This window comes from Zalophus californianus, chromosome 3 (assembly GCF_009762305.2).
Source record: "Zalophus californianus isolate mZalCal1 chromosome 3, mZalCal1.pri.v2, whole genome shotgun sequence".
Lineage (NCBI taxonomy): Eukaryota > Metazoa > Chordata > Mammalia > Carnivora > Otariidae > Zalophus > Zalophus californianus.
Genome location: NC_045597.1, coordinates 174,287,969 through 174,306,109, shown reverse-complemented (window position 1 = coordinate 174,306,109; position 18,141 = coordinate 174,287,969). Strand labels below are relative to the sequence as shown.

The 18,141-nt window shown below is 44.4% G+C and overlaps 1 protein-coding gene across 1 annotated transcript in view; it reads left to right on the top strand.

Moving 5' to 3' along the window:
- Window positions 1-18,141, top strand: part of MARCHF4 (membrane associated ring-CH-type finger 4) — a 106,851-nt gene that overhangs the window by 19,804 nt on the left and 68,906 nt on the right. The window lies entirely within an intron of this gene.

The window sequence follows — 18,141 nt, the reverse complement described above, 5'->3', positions numbered from 1 at the left end:
GAAAAAAAGAAACCTGAGCATAACCCTCAATTCCTCTCTTTTCTCCCGCCCTTTCTCCATCATGGGCATTTTTCTTTTTTTCTCTTTTTAAGTAGGCTCCATGCTGGGCATGGAGCCCAATGTGGGGTGACCCTGAGTCTCGAACTCTTGAACTCATGACCCTGAGCTCAAGATCTGAGCTGAAATCAAGAGTCGGACGCTTAACGAACTGAGCCACCCAGGCATCCCTTCATGGGCATTTTTCAACCAAAATATTCTTCCATTGCTTTTACTTCTTTTCTTTTTTTTTTTTTTTAAGATTTTATTTCTTTATTTGTCAGAGAGAGAGAGAGCACATAAATAGGGGGAGCGGCAGGCAGAGGGAGAAGCAGGCTCCCCGCTAAGCAAGGAGCCCATTACGGAACCTGATTCCAGGACCCTGGGATCATGACCTGAGCCAACGGCAGACACTTAACCAACTGACCCACCCAGGCGTCCCCTTTCACTTCTAAATATCTTTCCAATCCATCTGATTCTCTGGGCCTGGACTGCCACCACCTCAGTCTGAGCTGCCTTCTTCTCTCTCCGTGATTCTTAAATCTCTGCTTTCACTCCTATTTACTCCATCTCTGTTCTCTACAGAATTGCTGTGATTCTTCACCCATATGGGCTTCACACTCAGGACCACATCCCAGCTCCTTGACCTGCTTTACAAGGCCAACCAGCTTCTACCTACCTCTCCAGATTCTTTTGTTGCCTACCCTTACCTCCCATCTTTCTTATCTTTCCTAGAGATACTGACCTTCTCTCCGGTTCAAAGGAGTTCCCATGCTCTTTTTATCCCATGCAAACTCCCATTCCTTCTGCTCAGGAAGCTCTCTGCCCCCTCACATGTGCACTTCTCTCACCTAATTAGTATCTCCCACCCTTTAGAAGTCCCTACTTCCTCTGTGGGTTGGGCACTCCTCCCATAAGCTATGTGGATCCTACACTCACTCTGGTGATCACAGCACCCACCCCACTACACTGTCATTGCTCCTATATTCCTCCCTAGACTGTAATCCCAATGAGGGCGGGTGTTGTGTCTACTTGGGTCTTATTGCTTCCCAGCATCTTGCACAGAGGTCAACACACTGAGGACACTCAATGGATTTTTATTGAATAGATAAACCAACATTTCTAGGCATTAACTTTATACATCGAAACCCTACTTCCAAGCTATGTGTGTTCATGAGGGGGTGGTGGGTACCAAAGAAACAGATCTTACCTTTGTTGGGGTGTGTGTGTGTGTATAGATTCATAACCATCTCCCGAGCTTTCCTGGTGTAATCTGACACCAGCCCCCATACACAGAGGGCAGGGAAAGACTGAGGAAAGAGGCAGGTCACCCCAGGTGGTAGGTGGCAATTTTCATACTAGCAAAGGGAACTTACATATGAGGCTTTTCTTGGGTGGCAGGAAGGTGAATGGATCCCTGCACCTGTCTTCCAAGTCTTAAAAGCTTATAAAGTGTCCTTAACTGGGCTCAGCTGTGTATACTGTGCAGGTGTTTTCAACACCACCTCACTATCTCAAGGCTCTGGCTTTGGAGCAGCCTCTGGAAGCAGGGAAAGCAAGTGGAACCCACATTTCACCAGTTTGCAGGTCAATGGACGGTCATATCTTTTTGATCACATTTCCCAACTGTGTGTGTGTGTCTAGAGTGTGTGGGGTAAAATCAGTTCTGAATGTTACTTGACACAGGGTGGCCAACCATTCCAGCTTCCCAGAGGACTGATGAATTTCCCATAGTGCGGGACTTTAGTGCTGAACCTGGAATAGTCCCAGTTGGACCCAGACCATTCGTCACTCTACAACAATGCTCCAACGAACTGCACCGTAGACTGCTACATCTAGAGACAACACCTCAGATACTCAGTGTCTGTTTACCATATGTCAAGCACTTGTTGATTGACTGATAGCTGCCTGTTTTCACACTCTGGGAAAAAGCAGCCATCGACTGTTTGACAGGCTGCCTAGAGTCAAGGGGGTGTGATCTCTGAGACCCTCCTATTAGATCTTACACAGGGCAGGAGGGAGAGCTTAAGTTAGATCTCTAGCACAAAGCTTCTCAGACTTTAAAATACATACGAAGCGCAGGGAGTCCCTGCTGAGCTGCAGCATCTGATTCCACATGTCTGGGCTAGAGCCTGATGTTCTGCATTTCTAGAGGTTCCCAGGTCAATGCTGATACTTCTGGTCCACAGAGCACCCTTTGAGTGCAAGGTGCTCTGTGGTTCTCAGTGTTAGCTGGCATATTAGAATTATCTGGGGGGGGGGGGACGCTCCAGATGCCCAGTCACAAACCCAGACTAATTAAGTCAGTCCGTGGGGTGGGAACAGGCGTCAGTATTTTTAACTCTTCCAGGGTGATTCCAATATGCAGACAGGGTTGCAAACCCTGGGGGCGGGGCAGGAAAGAAAGAAAAATACTGCTGATGATAAGGGCTGATTGATTGGTCCAGATGGGCTAGGCTGTGCTGTCAAGTGATTTATTGGAAGTGGAATCAGAAATCTAAAAGAGAGAGCTTATTTTGGAAAGCCTAGAGGCAAGATTCTTTAAAAAAATCAGGGCATGATGGTTTATGTTCTTTGGCCGTTTAGCCAGCAATCAACAACATTCCTTGAACCCCTGGGGTGATGGAGCCCAGTGCAAAACCGTGGGGAGAAGGGGCCCTGCTCTGAAAGCAGCTGATAGGAGAGGGCAGAAGTCTTCTGAAACCCACACCAACAGGTTTCACAGACGAATCATCTACGCTGCTCTTCCAACTATTCAGAATGTCTCTTCTTTCCTTGCTTGTTGATGTCCCCTAGCAGGTGTTCCAAACATTGCCCATTCTTATCAAGCTGCCCACCTCATTCTGAGCAGATGAACTTGTCTCCTACTTTCCTGAGAAATGTGGGGTCAGCCATTCATGCTCCATCATCTCCCCACTTCCACCGGTCATCATTCCCCCTTCCCTTCTGCAAACGTCCGTCTTTACCTCGTGTCTCCCCCTCCCTCCTATGTGCCTCCTTCCCAAGATGATGACCCCGGGGCTCTTTGTCCCAGCTCACCCCATCTTCCATCTGCACCGGGGCTCCAGATCATCTACTGCCACCTGCATGCACATACATGCTCTCAGACATTCCAATCGTGTCCTCTTCGCTGGCCCTGCTCGTGGGCATGCAGGCATGCAAAGGTCTTCATATCCCTGGAGGGTGTAGTGCTCTTTCATCCCCTCATGTGCACTTCTGTTGTGCAGTCTGGTTTCCTCTCCACCATTGACTGAAAATGTTCCTTGGAAGGTCCCTGATGAACTAATTCTAAAACCAGTGACCTCTTAGAAGCTCTCCCTTCACGGTTCCTCTGCCCGTTAGACACCCTCAACTCTTCCTTTCTTGTTCTCCTGGGTCTATCTTTGTTAATGTTTGTGTGTGGTGCCCATGAGCACTGGCCGCTCACCATCCCTCCCACCCTGCTTCCGGTGAAGACGTCCACACTGCCGGCCCTCCCCTGCAGGTGTGGGTCATGAAGTCAACTGCATGACTGCATTGTAGCCAGCATTCTCTCCCCTCCCCCACCCCCTGCCCTCCCATGAAATACACCAGAATAGGATAGGACGAAGTTCCGAGTACATTCCACGTAGGAAGGATAAGTATTGTTAAATGTATATTTTTGCTGCAGATTAGTTTAAAAAAAAAAAAGTTGAGAAGCTTCTGTTCTACTTTGTCTTTCTGTACTGCCAAACCGGGAAGTGAAAACGACATTCCCACACCTCTGCAACATTTCTGAAATCACAGTAAGACCCATCTTCTGCGAACTGAGCCCTCCTGCCAAATTCCCTATACTGCTGATGGTTTCTCCAGGGTTCCCATGCCACATCCTGCATCCTACGACTTCTCCCTCTCCTCCTCCCTCCGTGCACACCTCCATGTGTACTGAATCAGTCACTAGGGCCCACTCGGAAGACTTCAGCATCCACCCCCCTCCCCTGCATTTCCCCTGGCTTCCACTGCACTTAGAGATCTTTCTGTTCAGACCCGTATAATTCTAAGTACTTTCCACACCTCCAGTTTTAGGAAGCCCCCCAGGTCAGTTACCATCCTGAACTGTCATTTGTGGCTGTATGACCTCAGGAATGTTGTTTGACATTTCGGAGTTGCGGTGTCATTACCTACCTGCAAAGTGGGAATATTTAATATTTTTCTCACAGGGCTGTTTTCAGGATTCATTGAAAGATATATAAAGAGTATATATAGGGGCACCTGGGTGGCTTAGTCGTTAAGCGTCTGCCTTCGGCTCAGGTCATTATCCCAGGGTCCTCGAATCGAGTTCCACATCGGGCTCCCTCCTCAGGGGGAAGCCTGCTTCTCCCTCTCCCACTCCCCCTGCTTGTGTTCCCTCTCTCACTGTGTCTCTCTCTGTCAAATAAATAAATAAAATCTTTAAAAAAAAGAGTATATATAAAGCTGGATGACTGATTATAAACAGTCTGACAAATGTTAGGAACTCAGGGATTAGCTGTCAGTCTCCTAATTCATCAGACACCCTGCTATCAAACCTTCTATGGTTCCCTATTGCCCACTGAATAAAATACCTCAGCTCTGGTCCTAGTCTGCTAAGAGTCCTTCAACTTGGCCACAGCCTTACATTTAAATCTTCACTTTCTACTAGTCCCTGTTTTTCTGGACAGTGGGACATATTACCATTCCTTTCACACACATGCACATTCCTGTCTTCATGCTCTTTTCCTGGGCAGTCCCTTCTGCTCGCCAGGTCCCTCCCCTAAGTTCCACCTGTCTCCTCTCTCTGGCATTCCAGAACAGTCTTGCAGCAGGGGAATATGAGAGCCTTCCCACCCACTGGTGGCCCCACTGGAGACTGTGGGAGCTGACTGGGTTAGAGCCCAGGTGCTGCAGGTGTCTCAGAGGGCAGGTGCACTGCTGCACATGGGAACCAGCTCCTAAGACCCAGGATAGAGAAGAAGGTGGAATGTGGATGTTTCCACGGGCATATGGAAAATAAGACCTCATCCCACTCCTCAACTCTGTTTGCAGGGTCTCTGACTCCCCCGCCATGTCCCAGATTCACTCATCCTCTGAGTGGAATAAGCTCCAGAGTCTAACTTCTATAACCTCATTCCCACTTCTAAAGAGAGGTCGGTGCCCCCTTCCCTGCCGCCCCCATAGCAGAGCATCCTAGGCCCGTCACAGCGACCACGGTTCCACTGCTGGTCCTTCTGCAGGTCTGCTCCTTAGCCCAGCTCGTCTCTTTGACAAGACAGGTGTGGACCTGAGCACCAGGACGTTTGTGCACCAGAGGGGGTCCTTTCTCCTCCTAAACAGAGGCAGCTCTGGGTTCAAGCAGCTGCTCTCTCTTGTGCTAGACAGGTGCCCTGGTGTCTCCTTTCCCCATAGACCACTGATCCTTGGTCCTTCTCATCTGTCAGCTGGAGGGAATAGCATGAACCTTATGGGTGGTTGTGAGGATTGACTGTAGTTATAACCTGTAAAGCCCAGCCCAGTTCCTGGTGTCCATAGGCCACGGGGCTTAAACTGAAGTCTCTCTAGGGCTGTGTGGGCAAAGGTACATTTTCTTTGACCAAAGCTGGGTATATAATTTATTTTTAATTTTTTAAAAGATTTTATTTATTTGACAGAGAGAGAGAGAGCATAAGCACGGGGAGCGGCAGGCAGAGGGAGAGGGAGCAGGGAGCCCGATGTGGGGCTCGATCCCAGGACCCTGGGATCATGACCTGAGCCGAAGGCAGACGCTTAACCGGCTGAGCCACCCAGGTGCCCCTATATAATTTATTTTTTATAAAAATCATACACACACACCCTAGAAGTAACTCCTTTGAAAAATTGTTAGATTGGAAGGCCCAGAATCACTGGGTCTTTTCTTCCCAGCTATGGGCCATTGCTAAGAGGTGGTTGCCCCTAACTATGGGCAGTTTGCTATAGTCCCTCCATTGTCCCCTGATCTGACCCTCCGTGTATATGGCTGATATTTAATATTGCTGCAATATTGCAATTTTTGACTGCCGGCTCCTGAGGAGCTGCTGTCTGGGGCTCTACCATCCCTCCTGCCCTGGCTCTTCCACTGGGATTAATGCTCTCTGATCTCACTGGGATCCAGGGACTAAAGGGTTAATGCCCAGCACAGCTGAGCACCTGGGAACCTTGTCAGGGCTCCAGAGCAGCTGATTAGTTGGTGTTTGTGCAGGTCCAGTTATTATTTTGAACAACATCACTGCCCAGATGTACTAGAGCCTGTGCCTCATGTTTACCTCTGAGTCCCCAGCACTGACTGAGCCGAGGACCCAGCACACAGTATGTGTTGTTTGTTGACTGGCTGACTGATGGACTCTGCCTTATCTTCTCAAAAAGTGTTAGTTTCCTCTTGTTGTTTTTTTTTTTTTTAAGATTTTATTTATTTTTGCAAGAGGAAGAGAGAGAAAGAGTGCAGGCTCATGAGCAGCAGGGAGGGGCAGAGGGAGAAGCAAACTCCCCATGGAGCAGGGAGCCCAATGTGGGACTCGATCCCAGGGTCCTGGGATCATGACTTGAGCCAAACGCAGACGTTTAACCAACTGAGCCACCAGGCTCCCTAGTTTCCTATTGTTAAAGAACAAAAAGTCAACTGAGTCAATTTGAAGATCTAATTGGCAGATCTAACGAAGCAATTTATGAATCAGGCAGCATCCCATCTAGCAGGTAGAGGGGAGCACCAAGATGTTGTACAAAATGGAAGGTTTTTATAGGAAGGAGGGTGGGGCAAGAAAGTTAGCAAAAGAAAAGGTCACCTTCCCTTAGGGGGAAGGGCAGGGGGTCTTATTAGGTGGATTATCTCCTCTTCCTGGAGGGGGTAGGTGGAGAGGGCCTATGTGACAGATTACCTCATGGGTGCGGATCAGAAAACTCCTGCCTGACTGGTTAAGACCTACATTTCTGGGGGCGGTTGAAACTGCAATTAGGTTAGATAATCACCCCAGTTTGGTGATTTGGCCTAAGTGATGCCATTTTGGGCCTGTGATTTTTCTTTTTAACACACTCTTTTGCCTACCTCTCCCCTTCTTTGGAGGCTAACAGGAAACTGGGTCATCCCGGATCCTGCCCTTTTACTCAGCTGTCCCTCCCAACCTCTCAGTCCGTAACTGGATTCCGGGGGTGGGCTGGGTTGGGTCTGGTGGTGTCCCTGGACCCATGGCTCTCAGCAGCAGACAGCCCTCTTCCAGAAGCCAGTGCAGAAGAATACAGATGGTGCCTTCTGCCTTGTGGGCAACCAAAATGTAGTCATGCACGAGAGACCGTGGGTGTAATCAAAACCATTTTATTTCTCAGACAATGGAAACAAACAGAACAGCAATCTCCGTCAGGACATAGAAGGACCAGCGGGGAGCACACAGATTGGAGGAACTGCAAAATGGCATAAATTAATGAAAATGATTCTGCTGGCACTTCTCACTGCCGGCCTGTTTCCTTGGAATGGTACTAGCCACCGCTTTCCTGGGGCCCAAGCCCTTGCGGGCCGGGGACCCTGGGAGGGCACGAACTTGAGGGTTTGCCAGCAGAAGGGAGTGTCAATAGAATGAGGGGGAGGCAGAGGGACTGACAGCCACGGAGCTGTTAGGAAAGGTGCAGATGTTGAATTTGTGAAACCAGGAGGCTCCTGGGTGAGTCCTGTGCTGCTCCTGGCTGGCTGGGTGACCTTGGGCAAGTTGCCTCACCCCTGGGGGCCTTGGTTTTCATATCACTGGATAGACTGGCTAGTGGAGTTTGCAAGTCCCTGCCAGCCCCAATATTCTGTGCACCCCCCCCATAGGTTTTCATGCAGACCCCTGCCCTCATTCCCTTTGTTGAAATTCTTTGGCTTATATATTTCTCTCCTTCTGCTGGGAGCTCGTCCTTAAAGCCAAGGATCATTTCCTTTCTCTTCTGGATCATGAGGTCCTAAGAGCTTGGAACGTCCTGAGTCTGTGCTGGAATGATGGACAGAGGGACAGCCTGGGGGATGGCTAAGACTGTTGCAAGCAGTAGCCACGCGGGCTACTTAAAAAGGAAGTGTGGGGGTCAGGTTAGGAAATCACGGGCTTGGGCTCCGGTGGGGTTCATTAGTTTACACTGAGGCTCTGACCTGGAAGCCCCCTTCTGCCTCTTCTTTTTCCTCCCCCACAGATACTGTCGGGCTGAAGGCTGCCAGGGAAAGAGCTCTGGAGGGCATCATGTGTGAGCTCCTGGCTGAAACTGCACCGCCAGCCCTTCAAAATCATTTTGGGTGTTACATTCACGTGCTACCGTATATTAAGACAACAACAGCAACAACACGCAGACGGGAAAGGTTCCCCCGTCAGCCCACCCAGAGGTCCCTCATTTTGGCCAAGAAAATGCAGCATGGGCCCCAGAACCTGGGCTGTAAAGCCAATCCGACAGTGCAGATGCTCCAGGGAGGGGTGGTCTGAGCAGCCGGCCCCACCCTCTCGACTTCCTGTTTCCTTTGTCTGGGGCGCGGGGTCCTGGAGAAGGGGGTTGCAGAGGGGTGCGCTGGAGGGCTGGAAAGTCCGGCTTCCGCACCCCAGACTCCAAGGGGAAGGGGGCGGTGCTGGGGGCGGAGCCATGGCGGGGAGCCAACTGCCGCTGGATTTAAGGAGTTGTTTTCAATACACCCCAGCAGGAGCCCCAGGGTGACGTGGAAATTAAGGGCACCGCGCCCCCCACCAGGCTCCCTGGTACCCAGTGGCCCGGCAGAGCCCTGGGTGATAATGAGGCCTCCCAGCGGGTCATCATAGGATCCCTCGTGATGCCAGCCTTCTACCTGAGAGACCCCGATAAAACCCAAAGCCCCAAGTCAGTGCCTGCCCCGTAGTGGGCAAATGAATGAACGAATGAGCAGATGGATGGAGGACCAGGAGGGCAGATGACAATTTGAAAAGTACCGCAAGACTGCCAGACTCTCAGTGTTAATGCCACTTTTGCCTTTGTTGAAGCAAAACACGGCTTAGCTGAGCAGCCAAGAGAGTAAAGCATGTCTTAAAGAAGGAGGGGAGGAGAGGGGGGATGAAAGAATGAATGGATTTTGTATTTTGAGATATTTACTAAGAAATGTAGCAGCTGCTTAGCACCTGCTAATTAGAGTCAGAGCAACCTGAATTCCAGTGATGTGGAGATGCCAAGGGAGGGGAGCCAGGAGGACCGGCTGGATTTTCCAAGGGGCACCATGGACTTTTGCCCTTTCAGGATGGAGGACTGTGGAAGGCAGGAGGGTGGGCGTGAGGAACTGAGGAGGTGCCCAGAAGGGCAGGGTCACCTCACATGTGGACATCTTCTGTGACAGGCCAGGCACTCTCTTCTCTCACAGATGCCAACGCGATGGGTCTGCTGCTGGGGAGCACCAGGAAGGGGGTCTTGGTGACCAGGTCTATCCTTTAAACTATAGCTCAGGAACTGCAATACTAAAGTTCAAAGGACTGGTCCAAGGTCACTCTTGTGTTTTTTGTGCTTCACTCTCCCCTTTCTGGAGACCCTCTCTCACCGCTCTGCTCCCTGCTGTCCAACCCAGGGGCCAGAGAGTGGTTGGAGAAACAGACCCTGGACTCAAACTAACTGCCTGGGTCTTCAAACGCCTCCTTCCCCGACTTGCTGGCTATGTCTTTGGGAAAGTTACTTTGTCTTCTGGGTCTCTGCTTCTTGTCTTGTAGATGGAGAGATAATAATAGCACCCACTTCATAGGGTTCTTGTGAGCATTAAACAGATGATCCATTTAAAGACCTTGACACATCGTAAGTGGATGTGGTCTATCATCTTTGAAGACTTGGAAGTCCAAAGGCCATGAATGTCTTAGCTCAGCCAATGAGTAACTGTGTGACTATATGGATCAGGGTCTGTTTAGGAAAAGAGAGCCCATGCTGGTTAGTTCAGGAGGGAACTAGTTTTGCTGGTGTGGGAGGAGCTGTAAGTCCAGCAGGAGACGTAGAGGCGGAACAGAGAAGCAATGCAGTAAGGTGGTACCATCCTCAGCTGGAGGGACAGAGGGAGGGGCCAGGTTCCTGGAGGCTTCCTGGTGGGATCTGGGACCCCAGAGGAGGGGTTGTATGGGGTAGGGGGTACTGGAACTAAGAAGGCTACACAGCTACCCCTGAAGTTGTTCCCTGAAGCTGAGGGAATGAGGACCGACCCTAGCTTCTCCCTAACTCCCACCTTCCAACCTCCTGCTTGGCTGAACCAGTTGGCCGTGGAGCCTCGGAAGTGTGGTTTCCAGGGGTCAGTGCCCTGTGACATAGAGCAGAACAGGGCAAGGCAAGGAGTGACCTACACAGGGACATGGGGCACATGACTTACCCTAAAATAGTGTTTTAAATTGCTTAAGAAAAAGTGCTTGGTGGTTGACCTGGTGCGACCGTTGTGAGCCTCCTATGGGCTAAGGCTGACAAAGCCCCCGTGGTCATAGCAAGTATTTAGTAAGTGCTGATATGTCTTCTGGAAGGCGCTGCTGACCCCTGTGACCTTACACCACCTTGCTCAAACCTGAAAGTTGAGCATTTATCACACAATGCAGTGCCGTTGGGGATCAGATAATCTGTTTCTTCCACTAGAGGATAAGCTGCTAGGAATGACTTCCTCCTCTTGGCATCCCTTGCTCCTAAAGGGCCTGTCATTCAGTAGTTGTCGGATGAAAGCTTTGTAGGTCGACATACAACATATAACTGTTCAAAACATTCTCCAAGCAACCCTTCTCCAGCTAGGCTGGAGTTCATGGCATATGGATTTCTAGAAGTAGTGAGTCACTAACAGAATTTTAGTGGAGGGAAAGAAAAGGCAAGAAGAAAGGCATGAAGTTCAAGGAAGATGGGAAGTATGACATTTTGGAGAAGGACATCGGGGCTTATTCAAGGTCACACACATAGTGAGGATCGCCAGCTCTCCTGGCTTCTAAGCTAGTAGGTGATTAAAAACTTTAGCTTTTTTCTCTTTATAAAAAAATAACACGTTAACTGTGGAAAATTTAGAGAAGCCAGGTAAGCAGAACAAAGAAAATAAAAATTATACATAATGCCAAGCCCCAGAATAACCACAGTAAATAGTTTGAAGTTTATCCACTCAGTCATACACATATGGCATTTTTTTTCTTACTAAGAGTAGTATCAATCTGTTTTCAACCTATTTTTTTTAAGATTTTATTTATTTTAGAGAGAGAGCGTGCACACACACAGAGGGAGGGGCAGAGGGAGAGGGAGAGAGAGAGAATCATGAAGCTGGCTTCTCACTGAGTGTGGAGCCTAACTCAGGCAGGGCTCCAACCCAGGACCCTGAAATCATGACCTGAGCCAAAATCCAGTCAGAGGCTTAACCAGCTAAGCCACCGAGGTGCCCCTGTTTTGCAACCTATTTTTTTTAAAACTTAACAATAATGATTGAACAAGTTTCCAAGACCCTAAATACGCTTTCACAGCACACATTATAAAGACAAATTATAAAGCATCATAACAGTCCACTGTAGACAGTCACTTGATTTATTTAACCCACCTGCTCTTATTGAAATTTTTGCTTGTCTTTAATATTTTACTGTACTAGAAAATCATATGAGGAAATCCATATAGCCTAATCTTTTTGCACATTGTCATTATTTCTTTAGGATAATTTCCTAGAAGTGGAATTACTGGTCAAAGCACATGCACATTTTTACAGCTTTTAACAAGGATTGCCAAATTGCTTTCTAGGTTTTTTTTTTTTTTTTTTTTTTTAATTATTGGCATTCCCATTTGCTGTAGAGGAAATGGTTCTGGGTAAACTTATCAACACTGAATTGATCTAATATTTTGCCAAAAATGAATTAATCAAATGACCCATTCACAAAATGGCCAGTTAGGAAGATGATAGGTAGGTAGATACATAGATAGATAGATAAATAGATAGATAGATAGATAGAGAGATAGATAGAGAGAGAGAGAGATAGATAGATAGAGTGATCGAGCAAGCCAAAGCCAATTCATTAAATGGCCTATTAACAGAGTAAGTAATTTAACAAATGTACTGATTAACATTGTCGTAAAGCAATTACTATTGCATGAAAGGGTTTTCCTCTGCTTGTGGAGATGGCCATCATGTGTGAGTGCACTGGTCTCATTTTGTCCTTAGAGCAGCAGTTGAAGAATTGCTCAGTTTCTTGAAATAACAGGTTTTTTTGTGTGAGGGTATCTTTAAATTTTTATTTATTTATTTTTAATCTCCTACACCCAAGGTGGGGCTCGAACTCACAACCCTGAGATCAAGTGTCGCACACTCTACCGACTGAGCCAGCCAGGTGCCCTGAGAGTATCTAATAATCAAAAAAGTGTATTTCTTCATTAGAAACTAGCTAGTTGGCATTGTAACTAGGAATCTTCCTGTTTTTACTGATTTCTTCTGAAATCCTTTTTACATCACTTTCTGTTGCTACACTTTTAACATTTTTATGAGACTTCAGCTCATTTCTCAAAGGTCCTTTGGTTGATTTCTAGCAATTAGTAAACAAAATTTAGTATGTGATCTGGGTACTACTGTCACTTCTTAGTCCCCCTGTTAGCTTAAATTTGCCTAGCATTTTTAGGACTGGTAACCAATTTACTTCTTATCTTTCCTCAATAATTGTATATTGATGGTTAATGTCCATCATATTGGAGGTAGTTGTCACACTGTTCATTCTCTTCCAGATTCTTGTTCTCTTTTTCTGCTGCTTGCCCTTTCATGTCTAGCCTTCCAAAAACTTCTACTAAGTCATAACATTCCAGTTGCTCCATGTTAGAAACCCACACCTCAAGATTTCATGTTAGATGGGACCGTGTCCTCTGGTTTCTTTGGCATGCTGGGGACTATCTTTTAAACTTTTTCAACTGTATGCATTTTTAGCATTCATTTACTAATTCCCCAAATTGCATATCAGCCTTAATACATTCCTAGCAGTTAAATTTTTGCATTTCAGCATTTCCCCTGTGATGAGATCATTTTGGACACTTGTGCATGTCATGTTCTGTTTTTCCAATCTTTAGTCATTTGGGAGCCTTCTGTCATCAGCTCCTCAAATGGCATATCAGCTTTGATTTTGAATTTCTGGAATTAATGGACGGGGTGTTTCTGCCCTTTTCTTGCTTAGCCCGTCTTCTGGTGTTTATAAGATTTGGGGCCAATGACCGTTTGGCTCCATTGTCAGCAATTTCAGATTTATGGTACACATACAGAAAATTTTGTGGTTCTGCTCTGTCATTGGTATCTTCTTTTATGTGTTTAGACCAATTTTGCCTTGAACTGTGAACTATATAGATTTTCTGCAAATTGCTACCAAGCTGATCTTCCTGTTTATTTTTTCTAACATACAAATCATACATCATTACTAGAAATAACACATAGCCATTTGAATGGTGGGAGCAGCTCTGAAGATCCCCTCCCCATGCCAGTCCTCACAATACTCCAGAATCCACAGGTTACTTTACGGTGAATCTGGTCAATTGGTTGATTTATTGGGCTCACTGGCTATTTGGAAAGTCCATGTTTTAGCGCATTCTTTTTTGATAAAACAGCCTGTTTCCTTGCGAAAGTCCTATTTCCTGGCATCCTTGCCAACTCTATTAGTTTTCTATTGCTGCTCGAACAAATTGCTACAAACATCTTAGCTATAAATAGCACACATTTATTTTCTTACAGTTCTGTGGTTTCCAAGTCCAGTATGGGTCTGTCTCACCAGACTAAAATGAAGATGTTGGCACATTGCGTTCCTTCCAGACAATTTGTTTCTATTCATTTGGGTTGTTGGCAGAAGTCAATTCCTTGTGATTATAGGACTCTTGCTGTCTGTAAACTAAGGGCTTCTCAGCAATCAGAGACCACCACCTTCCTGAACTCATAGGCCACTTTCTTCATCTTCAAGCCACCCACAGTACTTAGTACTCCTGTGGAGCCTCTGTGACCCATGCTCAGCCTTCCTCTTCCACTTTAAAGGTGGGTATGATTAGATGGGGCCCACCTGGGTCATTTAGGATAATCTCCTTAATTTTATATTTTATGTCAGCTTTGTCATGTAATGTAACATATGCACAGGCTCCCTAGGTTAGGATATGGATATCTTTGGGGGGCCGTATTCTGCCCACCATGCCAACATTAGCGATTATTGTTAAAAAAGAAAATCACCTCAGCTGGGCTTACTTCAGGCCTACATTTAGGGGGGTGGGATAGGGGACCAATGGTTGCTTCGGGACTATGTTATAAAAACATTTCCCCCCAAGTCCTGGGTGGAAGGGATTTCAGGTGTGGTCTGTTGCTGCGGACGTCGAGGGCCCTGTTTGCAATAAGCAGGAGAGATGGCCTAGGAACCATCTGGGTGTCTCCCAAAGGTCAGCCAAGCTAAAGATAGCAGAATGGAGGGGGAACAGGACAAAAGAAAGCTGGAGGATTTTAGAGGAAATGGGGTCAAAAGAAATCGTTTTAGAGCAGAGAGAAATGTGTAAAGCGGGAGGAACTGAGGGGTTGAATTTATGATTCACGTCCCTTGCAATTGCTGGGACAAAGGGTATGCATGTTCCTCTTGAGTAGAGATCACCAAACACTGTTCATATTTGTTGTACTGATGTGAACCCTCCCCCGGCAAGGAAAACCAAACTCTGGAGCAGAGTTGTCTTAAATTTAGCCAATCCAATGGGATTGCATGGTATGTCATTGTGGCTTTAAACTATTTTTTTCATGATCACCGAAGTAGAGCACTTTTTCTTAAATTAATTGGCCCTCTGGCTGTCTTCTTTTATGAAATACCTGTTCAAGCATTTTGCCCCCGTTCTTCTGAGTTATCTGTCTCTTTCTTTTTGATTGGTCGGGCTTCTTTATAGGTTCTGGATTTAAGACCTTTGTCATAGATGTGTTTTGTGTTTGTCATGTACGTGTTTTGCAAATATCTTCTGCCATCCTGGAAGTCGCCTTTTTAATTTCTAAATTAAGTCTATGGATAAACTCAAGTTCTTAGTTTTACTAAATCCTCCCTCCACCATGGTTAATGCTATTTGTGTGCCATTTAAGAAAACTTTGCCCATCCCCCAAATCATGAAAATATTCTTTTTTGTTTTCGTCTAGAAGCTTTATGGATTTGGGACTTTCACATTTAGAACTGCAAGCCATCTAGACCTAATGTTTGTGTCTGAGATGAAGTGGGTTCAAGATTCTCTTTTTTTTTTTCCCGATATGGATATGCAACTGGTACAGCACCATTGATTGAGAAGACAGTCCTGCAATTTCACATTTGTCATAAATCTAGTAATCATGGATTTGTCCTGTTTGTGGACACCTTTCCACTAGTCTCTTTGAATTAGTTCAATACCACACTGAATTAATTACTGTGGCTCTGTCATTAGTCTTCATGCCTGCTGTTGCAAACAGCTTTGTCCTTCACGATTGTATTGGTTATTCTCAGCCCTTTGCATATCCACATACATTTTAGAATTCACATGTCAATTTCCACAGCAAAGATGGAATTTTGATTGGTATTGCATTGAATCCATAGATGTGCTTAGGGAGATGAACATCTTTATATTTCATTAAGTTTTTCCTCAGCAAAGTTTTGTAATAATCAGTATAAATTTCTTGCAAGATTTCACAAGACTTATTTTTATGTATTCGATATTCTCGATGCTATTTTAAATATATCATTCTAAATGTTTTATTTTCTGTTTACCACTGGTCTATAAATTGATTTCTATTAGCCCTAAAAATCAAGAAATTTTGCCAGATCATTTTTAATTATAATCACTTATAGATTTTTTTTCTTATGTGCACAGTCATATTGACACAAATAATGGCAACTTTACTTGTTTTTTTTTTCTGATTCTTATACAAATTTATATCTTTTCTTCATTTATTGAAGTAGTTAAGACTTCCAGGAGAGTTTGAATAGAAATGAAGGTAGTGAGCATTTTTGTCTCATTTCTGATTTCAGAGGAAAATCCTATAATAGTTCTCCATTAACTACTATTTTTGCATTAGGATTTTTGTAGATATTCTAGAAAAAAATTGGAAATTCTTTTCTAGTCCTAGTTCACAAGGAATTTTAATCATTAATGGGTGTTAAGTTCTATTAAATCTTTTCTTCTTCATCTAATGAGATGCCCATATGATTTCTCTCCTTTATAAATAAGTAAACATGTTTATTATGTTTCTGAAATGAACTACATTGACTGGTCCCATGTTAAACAGTCCCCATGTTTCTGAGTAAATCTACTTGGTCCTAGTGTGTTGTTCTTTTCAAGTATCACTGGATTCAATTTGCTGATATGTATTTTGTTTGGGATTTTTGTGTCATATTTATGAAAGAGATCAACCAGAATTTTTCTTTCCTTTTAATGTCAGAATTTAGTACCAAAGCTATGCTGGCTTCATATAATGTAGTACTCTTTTTTTTTCTCCTTTCCTCCTTCTCTCCCTTCCTTCCTCTCTTTCTTTCCTTTAGTTTATATAATATTGATATTATTTATTTCTTAAATATTTGGGCTAATTCACCAGTGAAGCCATATGGGCCTAGAGTTATCTTTGTGTGAAGATTTTTTGTCAAACATTTATTTAGTAGATCTAGAGATACTAGATTTTCTATTTTATGTTAATTTTGTAAGTTGTACTCTTCTGGAAAGTTGTCTATTTCACCTGAATTTTCTAAAACTTTTAGCATAGGAATTTTTAATATTCTATTATTAACTTTGTAATGTCTTAAAGGTCTGTGGTGAACTTAATTCCTGATATAGATAGTTTGCGCTTTTCCTCTTTTTGTCTTGACAGGTCTTGCCGGAGGTCTACCCATTTTATTATTCTTCTCAAGGACACAAATTTTGGCTTTGTTGGTCTTCTTTAATGTGCATTTGTTTTCTGCTTCATTAACCTCTGATCTTATTTTTATGATTCTCTTCCTTCTACTTACTTTGGGCTTAATTTGCTGTTCTATTTCTAAATTACTCAGTTGAATGCTTAAATTACTGATTTTTTTTAGCCTTTCTGTTTTCCAATATAAATGTATAAGGCTTTAAGTAAAGCTTTTGTTGTATCACATCGTTTTGGTATGTCACACTTCTATTAATAAAAATGGAAATTTCCATGTGACTTCTTCTTTGACCCGTGGATTAGTTTGAAGTTTATTACCTAATCTCTAAACATTTGGTGATATTCTAGTCATTTTTTTGTTCTTGATTTCTGGCTTAATTGGACATGCTCAGAGAAAATTGAGTGATTTCAGTTCTTGGAATTTTCTTAGAATCTGCCTTTTAGCACAATACATGTTCAAATTTGGAAAATTTCATGTGCACTTGATAAGAATGTACATGTTATCATTAGTATGAGCAGTGTTTTACCTCTGTATTTCAGATTTGTTTGTCATTTTGTTTTTCAGATCTTTCATATCTTTACTGATTTTTTTTGGTCTGCTTATTCTATCTGTTATTAAGAGAGTTGTGTTAGTTTTCCCTTGTGACTTTATTTCTCCTTTTAGTTCTGTCCATTTTTGCTTTATAGATTTTGAGTTATATGTAAGTTATCTATAAATTAAGAATTGTTATATAGTCCTGATTGATTGATCATATTATTATTATAAAATATCTCCAGTAGTGCTTTATGTTGTAAAATCTACTTTGTCTGATATCAGTTTAGCTACAATTTTCTTTTGGTTAGTGTTGACATTCTATCACTTTTCATCCTTTACTTTCAATCTTTCATGTCATTATATTTAAGGAACATATAATTGGGTTTTTGTTTTTTTAATCCAGTCTGATAATGTTTAAATATTTTTTTAAAGATTTTCTTTTTAAGTAATCTCTATACCCCACATGGGGCTCAAACTCACAACCCCAAGATCAAGAGTTGCATACTCTATGACTAAGCCAGCCAGGTGCCCCAGTTATGTTTATATTTTAACTGAAGTATTTAGTCTATTTATATTTATTTTTTTTAAGATTTTTATTTATTTATTTGTCAGAGAGAGAGACAGCACAAACAGGGGGAGCAGTAGAGGGAGAGGGAGAAGCAGGCTCCTTACTGAGCAAGGAGCCCGATGTGGGACTCGATCCCAGGACCCTGGGATCATGACCCGGGCTGAAGGCAGACGCTTAACGACTGAGCCACCCAGGCGTCCCTAGTCTATTTAT